General features: G+C 42.6%; 1 protein-coding gene and 1 pseudogene across 3 annotated transcripts in view; one reads left to right on the forward strand and one right to left on the reverse strand.

Annotated features, from left to right (window-relative positions):
* Me3 (malic enzyme 3) overlaps positions 1-15887 on the reverse strand; it is a 190046-nt gene that overhangs the window by 72762 nt on the left and 101397 nt on the right. The window lies entirely within an intron of this gene.
* On the forward strand, positions 14805-15432 carry LOC110297328 (small ribosomal subunit protein eS8 pseudogene; annotated as a pseudogene).

A 15887-nucleotide genomic window follows, 5' to 3' on the forward strand; every position in this document is an offset into this window, starting at 1 on the left:
TGGTTTCTTTCAAAAATTCTTCTCTCATATATAACATCCCTATAGCAGTTTCCTCTCCTTCCACAGCTCCCCCTTCTCTGAACCCTCATATCCCCTTTCCCTCCAGATCCACTTCTCCTGTTTCCCTTCAGAAAAGAGCACACCTCCCAGGGATATCAAGCAAACACAGCACAACAAGTTACAACAAGACTAGACACAAGTCCTCATATCAAGGGAAGATGAGGTAGCCCAGCCGGAGAAAAAGAGTCTCAAGAGCAGGTGAAAGAGTCAGAGACATCTTCGACTCCCACGGTTAAAAGTCCCACAGGAGCACCAAGCTACACAACCATAACATGTATGCAGAGGACCTAGTGCAGTCCCATAGAGGCTTTGTGACTGCTGCTTTGGTTTCCTTGAACCCTTATGAGCCCTGCTTGGTTGATTCTGTGTTCCCATGGTGTCCTAAACCGCTCTGGCTCCTACAATTCTTTCTTTTCCTCTTCCATGGGGTTCTCCAAGTTACACCAAATGCTTTGCTGTGGATGTCTGAATCTGTTCCATTCAGTTACTGGATGAATCCTCTCTGATGACCATTCAGCTAGGCACCAATTTGTTCTTCTGGCTGGCCAATAAACATTGTTTTAAGCATTGAGATTTTAAAATTATTTGTTTAATAACATGACATTACCATGGTTCTCTCTGCCCAACAACTTTTTTTTTTTTATTTTTTAAACAGGGATGTCTCATATATAAAGCAAAACTTGACACTTAGGTAAAAGCAGAAGTAAGGACCACACCTTTTTGAAGGAGTCCTCATTTTCTCCTCCCCAGCTAGAGCTGACAAGGACAGCCTACATTACTGGAAATATGCTATGGGAGCAAATGATGGCTATGGAATTAGATTTCAAATGTGCATCTCATTTGACTAGACTGTTTGATGTTTAATGAGGCTTAGGCTCCATCTGTTTTATTCATAGTTGTAAAACTGTGGCCTGGCACAGTGCCATACACACAACAGGTATTCTGCACAGTGTATGAATTAGGGATGATGAGTGATGCAGGATGCAGGGCTGGAATGAGACAAATCTAGACTAAGTTATAAACTGAGCACATACACTTACTATCTCTAGATGTTCTTGTGAACATCTAAGCCATGGACGGTGTGTAAGCTGGACTTAAATGTTAAAATCTGAACCCTCTGTACCTATGACCTTATTTAGAGAAGTTAGAGAAGTCAGTTAAGATGGTATCACTTGGTGGGACCTTATTTAGAAGAGTTCTGGCCTTATTAGAAGGAAAGACAATGCCATACAGAAGGAAGACTGGACATGCAGAGATGGAAGCGGAGATTGGCCCCTATGTCTGTAAGGCATGGAAAGCAAAGGTTTGCCAGTAAACACTAGAGGCCTGGAAGGGCAGGGGAATGCTGTCCTTCAGCACTCAGAGAGAACAGGACCCTGATTTCAGAAGTCCTGTTGTCCCAAGCCACTTAGCCAGTGATAACTTATTCCAACAGAACCTAGGACTTGAAGAAGCCAAGTCTCCAATTTTTTGTATGCTAGCCCTGAATAGTGGTCATCACAATTTCTTCTCCATATGGTTCCCAATTTTAAATTAAAAAATTTTTATTATTATTTTTCATTTTTTATTTTTACTTCTTGTTAAGTTAGTCCTTTGATAATTTAATAGACAGTTATGACACATTCTCTTCCCCTACCCTTTCTTATCTCCTCAAACATTTGTCAAGACTCATTCCCCCCCCCTCCACAATCTGTCCCTTTCCCAGATTAATGACATTTGGTTTACTGTGTGACTCTCTTGGGCTAATCTGTATAATCATCAGATGAATATCTGTTGGCTCATGGTAGGGTCACCAGTCGGTACACAACCAATGGCAATGACCCTCCTTTCTGAATCTGTCAGAAGGAAACAGTTCAGCCATGATAGGTAGGGCATGCTGAGTCTCTCTTCTCTGCTCTTGTCCGGTTGCTAATGGGTCCATTCTTGTGCAGTCATCTACAGTTGCTGAGAGTTCATGATTGCAGTGGCTATGTATTGCCCAGTAGAAGGCATTTTACAGTTCATTTCCCTATCTTCTGGTTCTTATAGCACAATATTCTCTGAGTCTTGGAGGGGTGATATAGGTACCTTGTTTAGGGCTAAGCACTCCATTTTTTATTTATTTATGCTCAGTACCTTGTGAACTCATAGGTCTCTGTCTTCATCACACTTCACAAAATAGAGGAGAGGCTGCTCTGATTAAGGTCAAGAGTGATAACTGTTTGGTGTTAGTCACCAAGTTGGCCTTGGTGGAATTTCCTGGGGTGGCATGAGTAGGGCCAAAGTGAGCTCGTGCAGTCTAGGCTGGCCTCTAATAAACTTATTATGTAGTTGAGGATGACCTAGAATTCCTGATTCTCCTACCTTTCCCCACGGTGTGCTGGGATTACAGATGTTATGATGCTAGGGAACAAACCCAGGACTTCATAGATGCTACGTAAGCACTCCACCAACTAAGCCACATCTGTTAGAGTTTCCTGAGGGTAAGTGCAGGTGAAGTTTCCCCATCCATAGAGGCCTGTCAGTTACATCATTGTCTCCAGTTTCCATCAGGAGGCAGGAACATTTTCTTGAGGCTGAGAATTCAATTACATTGGAGAGAAAGCAAAACAAAGATAGTGTTCACTCTTGAGAATGTTATTTTTTTGAGAAAAAGTCTCTTAACTCTTATCTTGAGGTTTTGCAAGGGAATGAACCTTACACAGGTCCTAAAATAGACTTGGAAATAAATGACAACCCCAAACAACAAAACCCATTGAAATCCATAGCATTCATTTCGACTTCTTGGCACCGAGTCCAACACAAAAGGAAGACTTAATTAAAACAGGGTCAATTGCATCAGGCAAACCTCTGCAGTGGGCTCAGGAGGAGGGACCTGCACTTTCAACTCCATAACAAAGACTCATTGTTGACAGAAAACCACCATTCCACACATTTTTGGCTGGAAGGCAGCCTGTCCTCTGAAAAATCCACCAAGAAGCTATTTTTAAAGCCCATTAGCACTTTGTTAAAGTCAGCTGCATACAGGAGAAACAATCTAAGACACGTAGGAAAGGGATCTGCAAACCCTGAACCCTTTGGGACTATGCAGGCCAGATACCTACAGAGTGTGAAGGGAAAGCAAGACCCATGGTGTGTGCGACTTGGCTGCAGTGGGAGACAGGGTGCCTACAGACAGGGCAGGTGTCAGTCGGAGGTCACTCACACTCCATTGTTGGTTGTACTTTCGCTCTTGAGGAATAGTTTGATTATTTAAGCACCCTGAAGCGCCATAGCTTATTTCCTGTACCCTGGACTGCCCATCCTGTTTGGAATCCACTTCCCTCTGAGGTGGGACTTTACAAAGGAAGTAGATGGGTGTGTTCCCATCCCCACCCAATGGAGGGCCCCTTTCCTTCTGACCTTCTTAGATGACAGTGAACAGTGAGTGAACTTGTTTTGGGTGTGAGGCTTAAAGTCACAGGCAATGATTTTTATCTAAGTGACACCAGAGACTGGGCCTTGGAGTGGGTAGGAATTATCTTGAACTCACACACTTAAGGTTAATCATTACCTTTAGCCAGCATGGCTTCATGTAGTATGGTTTGTGGGAAGCATAATACAGGGCACATAGGATGCAAGGACAAATGTATTTGTCTCTGGTCCAGAGGGCATTCTGATTTAGGATCAGAAAAAAAAGCATAATAGAGTAGATAATGAAGTCATTATTGGAGGGTTAAAGATAAGCATAGACTACTGGAACAGCTATATCTCTGAGTGAAAAGGTGGAGCTGACTCAGAAAGCCAACTGACCATCTCTTTTTCTGTCTCTCCTACTGGCTGCTATAGGATAGGTTTCCTTAAGTAGATTCAGCATTACAAAAAGAGCCACAGTGCCACCCACTTCCAGTGATTCCCAGGGGTGTGGACTTATGCAACTGTATAAGCACAGTATTCTGTTAGGTGGCCAGTCTCTTTTTCTTCTTCCTTGAATGTGGGTGTGGGGCAGTGAAGATAGGGCAGGAGAGATTTTCCACCAGCCATAGGTTTGTGAGATTATTGAACCTTTCTCAATCTGTTTCCCCATCTGCAAAATGAAAGCAGTAGATGAGATAACTACTAAAACTCTATGGTTAACTGTCTACAATCTATCAGGGCTCACATAGGTCCCTGGAACCATTGTAATAACTTGGATTTGAAGCCAGACAGACTTGGATTTTAACCCCAGATCCAGTGCAACCTGGATTGTTCATCACTAGAATGAAGCTGGAGTCATTAAATCCACCTTGTTCGATTAAGGATATCCATGCACATCAACACAGCACCATAGCAAAACAGCTTCTTCTTCTTTTTACTTTTTATTAAATATTCTCTTTATATACATTTCAAATGCTATCCCGAAAGTTCCCTATACCCTCCCTCCGCCCTGCTTCCCTACCCACCCACTCCCACTTCTTGGCCCTGGCGTTCCCCTGTACTGGGGCATATAAAATTTGCAATACCAAGGGACCTCTCTTTCCTGTGATGGCTGACTAGGCCATCTTCTGCTACATATGCAGCTAGAGACAAGAGGTCTGGGGGTACTGGTTAGTTCATATTGTTGTTCCACCTATAGGGTTGCAGACCCCTTCAGCTCCTTGGGTGCTTTCTCTAGCTTCTCCATTGGGGGCCCTATGTTCCATCTTATAGATGACTGTGAGCATCCACTTCTGTATTTGCCAGGCACTGGCATAGCCTCATATGAGACAGCTAAAACAGGGTCCCTTCAGCAAAATCTTTTTGGCATATGCAATAGTGTCTGCGTTTGGTGGCTGATTATGGGATGGATCCCCGGGTGGGGTAGCCTCTGGATAGTCCATCCTTTCATCTTAGCTCCAAACTTTGTCTCTGTAACTCATTTCATGGGTATTTTGTTCCCTATTCTAAGGAGGAATGATGTATCCACCCATTGGTCTTCCCTCTTCTTGGTTTTCTTGTGGCACAACAGCTTCGTGATAAGTTTCAAGCTGTGCTGGACATGCTTGTCAGAAGAGTATAGGTCGGACCCCCCTGAGACATGGAATTTCCTGTCTCCGCTCAAAGATGGGGTGACTGCATAGTCTGGTTTCCGTGTGTCTGCATACAATTATGATCTGCTTTTCCTTTTCACTCTGAAAAACTTGCTGATCTGCAGATTTAGTGCATTACAAACATTTATTGGATGCCAACTAAAGAAATTCAAGGTTTTTGTTTGTTTGTTTGTTTCAATTTTTATTATCGTTGGGGGGTGGTGGTGCTCATGTGGAGGTCACAAGACAACGTTTGTGGAGTCTGTTCTCTTTTTTCACCCTTGTGTGGGCTCTGGGGCTCAAACTCAGGTTGCCAGGCTTTTGCAGTTGGCACCTTTACCCACTGAGATGTCTTGCCAATCCCATCCCCAGCTTGTTGTTGTTTTTAAAAGCTCATTCCTTTGGTTGTATTGTTTGAATTCTTTCCCATATAGTTCTTAAGATCCAAATAATAAGGGGCTGGAAATATATCTCGGTGATTAAGATGTTGGTTGTTGTTCTAGGGCAATGAATGGTTCTCAACCTTAATGCTGTGACCCTTTAATACAGTTCCTTGTGTTGTGCTGACCTCCATCCATAGCATTATTTTTTTGTTGCTAAGTGCTTGCTGCACAGACACGAGGTCCTGATGTGGATCCCCAGCACCAAGTGCTGTAGAAGCTGGCATGGTCATGCACATCTGCAACCCCAGTGCAGAGTCAAGCAGCTCCTGAAGCCTTTCCTGCCAGCTGCATGGCCAAATTGCTGAGCTTCAGGTCCAGTGAAGGAGACTGTCTTACAAATTAGGTAGTAACAACTGAGGAAGACACCCTATGTCAACATTTGACATCTACATGCACCCAAATACATACACCCACACACACCCACACACCCACACTCACACACGCACATACACATACACACTCACACACACATACATGCACATACACAGGCACATGTGTGTGGAAACACGCACACATACACACACTCAAACACACATGCATGTAGGCACACTCATGCATACATTCGTGCATGCAGGCAGGCACATGTGCATACACACAAACAAACACACACACACACATGCACACATGCATGAATACAGGCACACACGCGCACACAAACAACCCCCCCACCCCCCACCCCCCCACTCACACCTAAATGAATAACAACCAAAAGGAGTCAGAGTAGTATAGAAAAGCAGGCGAGAAGCCACTCTGCTTCCTGTGTCTGGCTGATGTCTAGATTACAGCCTTCTTTTGACAGAAAGAAAAAAAACATAAGAAGTTTGGTTTTTTTGTTTTGTTTTTATTCATTTTTGGCCTTCCTGGATTTTGCAAATGTAATATATTGCTCTAACCTCTTTGTTGATTATGAGATGGATTTGGCAGCCGAAATTTGCTGAGCCGAATTCCTCGGGTTGGGGAGGAATGTCTCCATGCAAGTTCTTTGAATAAGAAGGATCTGAGGAGGTAGGGAAGGTATGCAAACTGAACAAGCACAGGCTTCCTTAAAAAGCCTGAACACAGAGGGAAGCCAGGAAAGACTGTCCTGTGTGTCTGTCACACCACGTGCCTCCTCTGTGGGCAGGAGGGAGGGAAGGCCACACAGATGGCAGACACTGTAGGCCACGTAGAAAATGACCGTGGAATCTGACAGTGCCAACTCTGTTGCTCACAGATGATTCCAATTAGACCAGAGAAGGTTAATGTAGCTTCAACCATGACTTGAAATACTAAAATATGCCAAGGAACCCAGAGAGAGTGGGTACAAAAGAGTTTCTTTTTCTATCGCAATATTGACTCTTCCAGAAATAATAATCGCTGATCCAGGCCCCCTTTATTCTGAGAAGTCACACTTTACACTGTTTGCTTTCTTTCCTGGCTATGAACGTGGCAAAAGCTCACACATGCCTCCACTTTATAAAATAAACTCCTTGCTGCCTCCTTCCAGGCTGCTGGTTAAGCTGAGTCTCTGGGAAGCAAGGTTTTTGGAACGTATTCTAAGTCAAACTTTTGATATCCGAAGCAAATCCTCATCAACTCGTGATTCTGACATTGCTGTCTTCCTGACTCAGATGCAGCCAGTGAGTCATTTGTTTACAGGCCCGTGCAAGATGGAGAAAAACATCCTCTCTGCTTGCTTTTCCAAAACAAGTTGAAGAAGTACACACACATACCTTTTCCCACTCAGTCATAAATCTCTGCAGCTTCTAGGCACTCGCCGGCCTAAAAGGAGACGCCCTAAAACAACAGGCCTCCACGCAAAGGCTGTAAAAGCCCCAGTCCATTTCATGCAAGAATTTATGAGACAATTGTAAAGGTAGGCGTTAGAGGCTTATCTTAAAGCAATTTGTAAGCGGAAGCCCCTACCTACCCTCTTTCATTTATCATACAAGTATTTCTGGGGCTGTCACTGCGAATTAGTCATGAAATCTGGAATTTAATAAGAGAGGAGAGAGGAACACAGTTTCAAGAGGACAAAAGTTCACTGGGAACACATACACTTGGATCCTAAAGACCTTACTCACCAGAAGCAAATGTAAGAGACAGCAAAGTGCCTGGAACTATCGTCTCGAGAACCCTACTCATCTGATGGGGTTAATCAGAAAGGACGCATTTGACCCAATTTGTTGTTTTGACCAAGTTTAGCCTGGAAACTATAAATATCATTAAAGGAGGAAATCCCAGCACATTCAGGTCAGACAGGCCAATGCCCTATTAGCAAAATGGTAGTAGTCCTTACCCATTGCCAGTTATATTTAAATGTAAATGGAGTAAATCTGTTAACCAAAAATTATAGAATTGCTGAATGGATAAGAATAAAGAAATCAGATATATACTTCCAATGAAAGACTCACTGTACTTGTAAGGAAACAAGCTGAAACTGAGAATATTTTAAAAAAATCCATGTAAATGAAAATCAAAAAGGGGTGGTGTTTATACTTCTATCAGAAAAAGTAGACTGTAAGTCAAACATTATGCAAAAGAGATAAAGGAGATTATTATATGATGAGAAAGGAATCAATTCATCAAGAAGGCTTAATGATTACCATCTCCAAATTGGAATTAATGAATAAATTCAATAAGGTCAAAGAATAAAAAACAATTATAAAATCAGTGATGTTTCCATAAATAACAATGAACTATGTAGAAAAAGAAATTAGGAACAGTCGTATTTAGGACAGTTGTATAAACAATGTTTCAGCTGGGCGTTTGGTGCTCACCTGCACTGCACAGCTGGGGAAGTGGAGGCAGGGGGATCAAGAGTTTGAAGCTTAAACTACACAGGGACTGCAAGGGCAGCCAGGACCATACAGCATGATGAAATGAAACAAATGTCAACCTTGGATTAAATGGTAACTAAGCAGGGAAAGGATAAATATAAAGAATGTTGGTGTGACACAAATAATCTGAATAAATGGCCTAGTCACTGAATTTTCCATAAGTAAAGTTATTTTGTATAATTCTTATTTCATATAAACTAGCTTTCAGGAGTCTCCACATCATGGGTTACCATCAGTGGAAGAATGTTGGGACCAGGGTTACACAACAGTGAGCCTCTTCTAAACTATGCACGAACAAGCTAAATGTTCATAAACTTATGTGTTTTGATTTTGTTTTTGTTTTTGTTTTTTCTGTTAGAGTATCTTAGGTCTACACAGCTAAATTTCAGATTCATCACTGGAAAAATATCAAATGTCATTGTTATTTTTATCTGCTTAGGAGGCTACTATGAAAAGTTCACATCATTATGTTAGGAGACACAGCAGGCCCACTCTTTTGTTTCTTTAGGCTTGTTTAATTTATAAATTATTTCAATAATTATTTCCTAAACCCTCTATGGAAACACTTGAGATATTTATTTCAGTGAGTGGAACAGACACAATCTCATTCTCATAGAAACTACATTCCTTTGCCCTTCCATTCAATTTCATCATAATAGCCATTAAAGAAAGAAAAAAAATTACAAAGATGACAACACAGCTTTCTGCACGCAGGGCAGGGAGAGACAGTGCTGACCTGTAGTGAGCCACTGGGTTATGGTATCGTGGTTTCTACAGCAGAAAATTATCAGAGGGCACCATGCACAGACTCAGAACAAGCATCAAAGCAGGCACTCTGCAAAGGAACTGGGATGATGGATACTGAAGTACTGGTGAGAGGTGGATTTCAGAATAAGCAGAGACTTCCTTGGAAAAGAAGAAGAGAGGGCATTGGGCATAGAAAACTTCTGTGGGTTTTCATCAGTTAAAAAGATATACAGTAGAAGGCAAGATTAAAAGAAAATACAACATGCTAGCCAAGGTTGCTGATAGGGAGGGGGAAAAAGAACTTGTTATTGATAACCTGGCAATCAAACCCTGCTTTTGTTTTGCTTTTAAACTTAGGCTTAAATAGAAAATAGTCATGATTTTCCCTAAGTCGTCCCATGAGGTGACAGCCATGCAGTGGGCTCTCTGATGCTTTGTGCTGTCCCCAAACAGTGTTTATAGTATATACTCCACAAGCAGCAGGATGGGCTGGGGCTCATTTTAGAATAGACTCTTGGGCTCCTCTTCTGATACAATGGATCAGATTTTGAAAGAGGAGGCTGGAATGTGTTATTTTCTATAAGTTGCTTCTTAGGAAATTTGAAAACAGGCTTGGGTCATTTACTCTCAAGAACCTTGCTGGCTTGATTATAAAAATTTGTTAATTGTTCAGACTCCTTTCTGTTTTTCTTCTACAATTACTTGAATTTAAACTCTTTACACTTTCTTTGACTAGAGAAATTGCCCGCCCCCCCTCCGTTCTTCACTCCGGGACACCCCCACCTCTATCCTTATTGAATCTGATGAGGGTCATTCCAGTTCCATCTATTCTTCCAATAAGTAAAAAGGTCACCATGGCAACTTCACATCTATGCTTTCTGCTTGGCTGCACATGAGAGGCACTGATTGGCTCATCCGGGGTCCATCCTGTACTGGGAGACAAGGGCAATTTCTTGAAGCTCATTTGTGATGAGCACTGGACATTGTTACTAGCCCTCCAAAACCAAAGGTTCAGGACACGTGGGTCATGATCTCATTCCACTCCAGCTGTTTATTTCTCTCCAATTGATAGACCTAGATTTGTGGACCACATTATTTTGCAAACAATGAACAAAGTCTATTCATTAATTACCCTCGTAACCTAGAAACTCTTTGTGATTACTGTCATGTCTTTTTCCTAGTGCTTAAATATAACTAAATTGAGGAAACACTTAGAGAAAGTTTACTGTGTTCTGTGTAAATATTCTTGCTGAAATTTCTTAAATGAATCAAGCCAAAGTTTACATTAATGCTAAGCAAATTTAAGACTGCATTATTCAAAGTTAGTTATAGCACTTGGTATTTAAGGAGCCATTGATAAAAAATGACTCCTACCTCTATGTTTCTATCAGAAATGATCAGACAGAAGATTCCTCATTCCTTCCATCTATTCATCCCTCCTTCCTACGGGGGCAGATGCTGATACTTACCCATTGGCAAACAAATATGGCTGCCCTCTGTTGGAATTCTAGGATCCATTTATAGAAACAGTGCTAAGTGACAAATAGAAAGCTATAAATCGTAGGTCTTGTCTTAGCTCTCTACTTTTACTACTTGTTCAGCTTTGAGAGGGGTTGCTTACCCTCTTCTCTATTTTCTTGTCTTTACCATGTGGTAGAATTACATGGATGAATATAGTTTCTATGAGAGTAAGGTTTTGTCTGTTCCACTCACTGAAATGGATACCTGAAGTGTTTACATAGAAGGTTTAGGAAATAATTATTGAAATAATTTATAAATTAAATGAGCCTAAAGAAACAAACGTATAGGCCTGCTATGTCTACTAAAACAATAATGTGAAAGTGTGAATGTGCATATGTGATATATATATACATATATACATATATATACATATATATATATATATATATACACATATATATATAATGTTTAAAATTCATAGATAGTATCTGGCTCTTTCCACTGGAGGGGAGAAACCATTTTAGAATAAGAGGTGGGAGTCTGTGGTCTGGGCCCTGAAGCCATGTTGTTGTCCGTGGGCCAGCTATTTCTGGGAGCCATATCAGTTCAGGAAGCCTGAACTGCTACCTCTGAGGGCCATATTTGGATCTACGGTCTTACTGCAGCCAAGGTCTGTGTTGATATCTGTGGCCTGTGGCCTGTGTTGCCACCTTGCCATGGAAGGCCATGTGAGTGTCCATGGATAATTTTACTTGGTGGGGTTCATATCTGAGTGGCCTGTGCTGTCCCCTGAGGCCATGTTGATGTCCATGGATCAAGATGCTTCTTCCAAGGGCCTTCCTTGTCTGGGTCCATGGTCCTATTGTGTGGCTTCAGGCCAACAGGAGTTGTGTTCAGGGTCTGTGCTGTAGCCAGAAACCTTGTGGAGGCCCATGATCCTCGGTCCTGCTGACTGTGAAGAATAAGGAGGCTACTTTGATTTTGATCTGCAGACACATGATTGAGGAAGGACATGGAAAGCTTCTGTGACAGCCCCTACCCTCTGCCCCACTCAATCCCCAGAGTTACAGACTAGAAGGCAGCCACCAAAGAGAACTCTTAAGGAGTGTGATAGTATGCTGAGGGTCAGCTCTCTACAATTGATGTCTTCTAGTAGGGGTGCAGGAGGGGAAGAACTCAGCACTATTTAAGGGGTAGGCCACTGAGAGTTGGACCATGCACCAGTGAGTGTATAAATAACACAAACTAGACTTTAAAAATGTACATACATTCTTACTTTTACTTTTACTTTTTTGGGGGGGAGGGAACAAGGTCAGAAGGGTTGGGAGTGGACACAGAAGTTGAGAAATGAGTATAAGTGGGGTACATGATATGAAAATCCCAAAGAATCAATAAAAATGTTATATTAGAAAAGAACAATCATGTCTTTACATGAAATAAATATGACTTGTACCACTGGTAGTCAGAGCATTACTGACTCTCTTAGCCTTGGCTTGAGCTGATTGATTTATAGATCTGTGATCCTGTCATTGTATGGTCTGCAGGGATGTGAAGCCTCAGAAATGCAGAGTTCAAGGGACTTGTAAGAGCTAATCAATTCCAACCAATCTGTTAATAGGCAGGGTCCCATCTATTGCTTGCTTCCTGAAGAGATCTGAGTCTCCTATTAGCCCCTTAGGAGGCTAATTCCACACCCTCTCTTAGATTCCCCACAAGGAAGTTGTTTGACAGTGTCTGGATGGGCTCAGGGGCACATAGGTGAGGTTTATGTTGGCAGAGGTAGATTTTAAAATGGAAGGCTGTTAGATATTGTGATCCCAGTTTAGTGTGGGAGCAGAGGGCCCATGAAGTACTTATAGTATTCTTGCCATGTGCCTGAAAAGCTTTCTGTGCAGGCGTGAAGACCCCTGGGCTTTCTTCCTGAGGCTGTATAACCAAGCACCTTAACTTGACACTGTAATTCATAGCTCTACCCTACCTGGTCTCATAGTAAGGGAAAGCAGCCTGAAATGCATAAACGTGGACTCCTGTAGATACTTGTTCTAGGAATGTGTTTGCTTTGCTGTCGTTAGAGACAGAGGGAGTTGACGATATCTTTAAGAACACACATGATTCAGAAACACTGCATTTCAGCAATCTAGGATTAATGTGAGTTTAAAAACGAATGCAAAGAGAGGCCTTGGGAAAGTACTAATACAGGCTTTTGTATTGCAACTTACTAGCACATAGTCTTCCGGCAAGCCTCCCACTACCTTTTAGTCTCTGCACTTGGTAGCATAATATATTCAGACTTCTCAGGGCTGTTGTGGGATTCAAAGATAATGAAGGCAACACAACATCACAGTACTGGCCAGTCTGTAAAAATAAGTGAGTTCTGTGGCATTAGTATGGTTTGGAAGGGGAACTGATAAGGGCACAGTCTCTGGAGCCTGGAGTGAACTACCACTCTACTAGACACTTGATGGCTAAGCCTTTTCAGGTTTGCTCAACTGCTTCATTTTCTTCCTCCTGACAACAGGAGCACAATAGCCTTACACACAATGGTGACTGGTTTTAATTGTCAACTTGACACAATGTAAGATTACCTAGAAGGGAGTCACAATGAGGAATTGTCTTAAGTTGGCCCATGAGGGATTTTCTTAAATGAGTTAATTGAGCTGGAAAGACCCATCCTGAATGGGGCTGGGACCTGGGCTAAATGAAAAGGAGTCATGCTAAGTACCAGCATGCATCCATCTTTGCTCTGGATGCAGTCAGTATGACTAACTGCTTCAGGCTCCTGCCCTGCAATGAGACTACAACTGTGAGCTGTGGTCTTTCTCTCTTAAGTTGTTTTTGGCATTGTATTTTGTCATGGCAACATGAAAGGAAATGAAGACACATACCATGCTATAGTTAGCTTCATCTGTAAACTTAACACAAACCCAGGGTCATCTGGGAAAAGAGAAACTCAAACTAAAGAACTACCTCGGTCAGACTGGCCTTTGGCCGTGGCCCCTCTGTGGCATTAGAGTGACCAGTCCACACATGGTGTGCCATCCCTAGGGAGACAGGCTTGGGCTGCATCAGAAAGCTGGATGATCAAGGCAGTAAACAGCATTCCTCCATGACCTTTGCTTCTGTTCCTGCCTCAGCCTCTCTTGAGGAGCTGTGACTGTAAGACCTGAAGTTAACTGTAAGCCCCACTTGCCCAAGGACCAGGTCAGGTCTTGCAATGCCGGGAGTTACAGTTCTTGGAAAATAACAAGGTCTCATGGGAAAATATGGTGGCTATATGGGTTTGTCCTTATAAGCCCCTGGATAACACATCTTGAGATCACTTAGCTGGGAAATCCAGGGAGTGCTCGTGATCAAAGCCCATCCTCTTCGTCATTTAATTAAAAGCTTGCTTCAAATATGGCTCAAATGGTGGAATTATTTTGTTTGGCTTTGTTTTCTTTTCTTTTTGCAAATCTCAGGATTAACATGACCTGGAAATGTAAGCTGAAACAAACCATTTCCTCTCCAAGTTGCTTTTGTTCACACTTCTATCACAGCATGTATGATAAGGCAAATTATGGCATTTCATAGGAAATACTGTGGGATCCAAATGAGTGAAGTGCTTAGGAGAGGACCTGGGGCACTGGATGCTCTGTAGAAAGAGGGAAGAGCTACTGCCACCTGTCAGGGGGAATCCAAGCATCCCTTCAGGAAGGGGGATTGTTTTCAACTGGAGAACAGGCTAGATTTGACTAGTCGAGAAGAGGATATTTATTTTATATAACAAGAAATCCAGAGGTAAATCCCTCTGGGATTTATTTGGTTGCTATAGGCTGTCCGTGTTTTTACCGTGCCACTCCTGGCATTACAGTCTTGATGGTGAGGTTGCATTCGTCAGGGCTGTGAAACGACTGTTGTTCATCTGTCGTTCAGATGTCCAAGACAGTTGTGGGAATGTCTAGAAAGGTCTAGAGACTCTTCTCAAGTTAAAAAAAAATCCACCCCAAATCCTCTGGCAGATCACTTACATCTTTTTTTTTGGACCAGAATTGGGTCAGTATCTATATCTAAGCTCAATCACTGGCAAGGGGCCAAACTAGACTATTATGATAACCTGAGAATAATTAAGAACCATTGCTTGGTTCTGGAAGGGCCAAGGCACCTTTAATGCTTTCAACAATTTGGAGGATGAAAGACAAATGGGAAACTTGGTGATATTAAGAAGGAAGATGAGTTTAGAAACTGGACCGTGAAGCTTCGCTCTTCCTCTTTCCAGCTAGCGCCGAGCAATGGACATCACTCGGGACAACTGGCACAAGCGCCGCAAGACAGCGGGTAGGAGAAAACACTACCACAAGAAGCGGAAGTATGAGCTGGGACAGCCTGCTACTAACGCTAAGATTGGCCCTCGCCGCATACACACAGTCCGAGTTTGAGGAGATAAGAAGTACCGTGCCTTGAGATTGGATGTGGGGAACTTTTCCTGGGACTCGCAAAACAAGGATCATTGATGTTGTCTACAATGCATCCAACAATGAGCTTGTCCACACCAAGACCCTGGTGAAGAACTGCATTGTGCTCATTGACATCACACGGTACCGAGACTGGTACGAGTCCCACTATGCACTGCCCCTGAGCCGCAAGAAGGGGGCCAAGCTGACTCCTGAGGAGGAAGAGATTTTAAACAAAAAACGATCAAAGAAAATTCAAAAGAAAATATGACAAAAAGAAAAAGAATGCCCAAATCAGCAGTCTCCTGGAGGAGCAGTTCCAGCAGGGCAAGCTTCTCGCCTGTATTGCCTCAAGACCAAGCCAGTGTGGCAGAGCAGACGGCTGTGTGCTCGAAGGCAAGGGCTGGAGTTCTATCTGCGGAAGATTAAAGCCCAGAAAGGCCAATGCGCCTCATTCATAGTGTAATAAAGGTGTTTGCTGTTCTATATGGAAGAAGGAGGAGGAGGAGGACGCGGCAGCAGCCAGCAAAGCCCTTCATGCTCAGCTTGTTCTGGCCACGTGCCTTGCATGTACACATTTACCTCCTTGAAACTCATCCATTAAATCTTTGTATGCCCTGACCTATTCTGGACCATCGCCCCAAAGTACACCAAAATCCTTTCTAGACTTAGCTCTAGAAACAATAGCACACAGACTTCCTTACCATTATGAACGATCTCAATACTAGTGTCTAGTAGAGTAGATAATCCGAACCATACATCATTTATTGGTTTATATGACCTTAGGGTCATTCTTAGTTGGGCTGTAAGATCTTTAAGAACACAGACCAGGAGTTGTCCATGAACAAACATCCGTGTTTCATTTGGAACTTCATGTGTTTATGGTGACTGACCATCTGACCATAGAGATGATGGTTAGTC

The sequence above is a fragment of the Mus caroli genome, unplaced genomic scaffold (assembly GCF_978045245.1).
Source record: "Mus caroli unplaced genomic scaffold, Mus_caroli_1 scaffold_8, whole genome shotgun sequence".
Taxonomy (NCBI): Eukaryota; Metazoa; Chordata; class Mammalia; order Rodentia; family Muridae; genus Mus; species Mus caroli.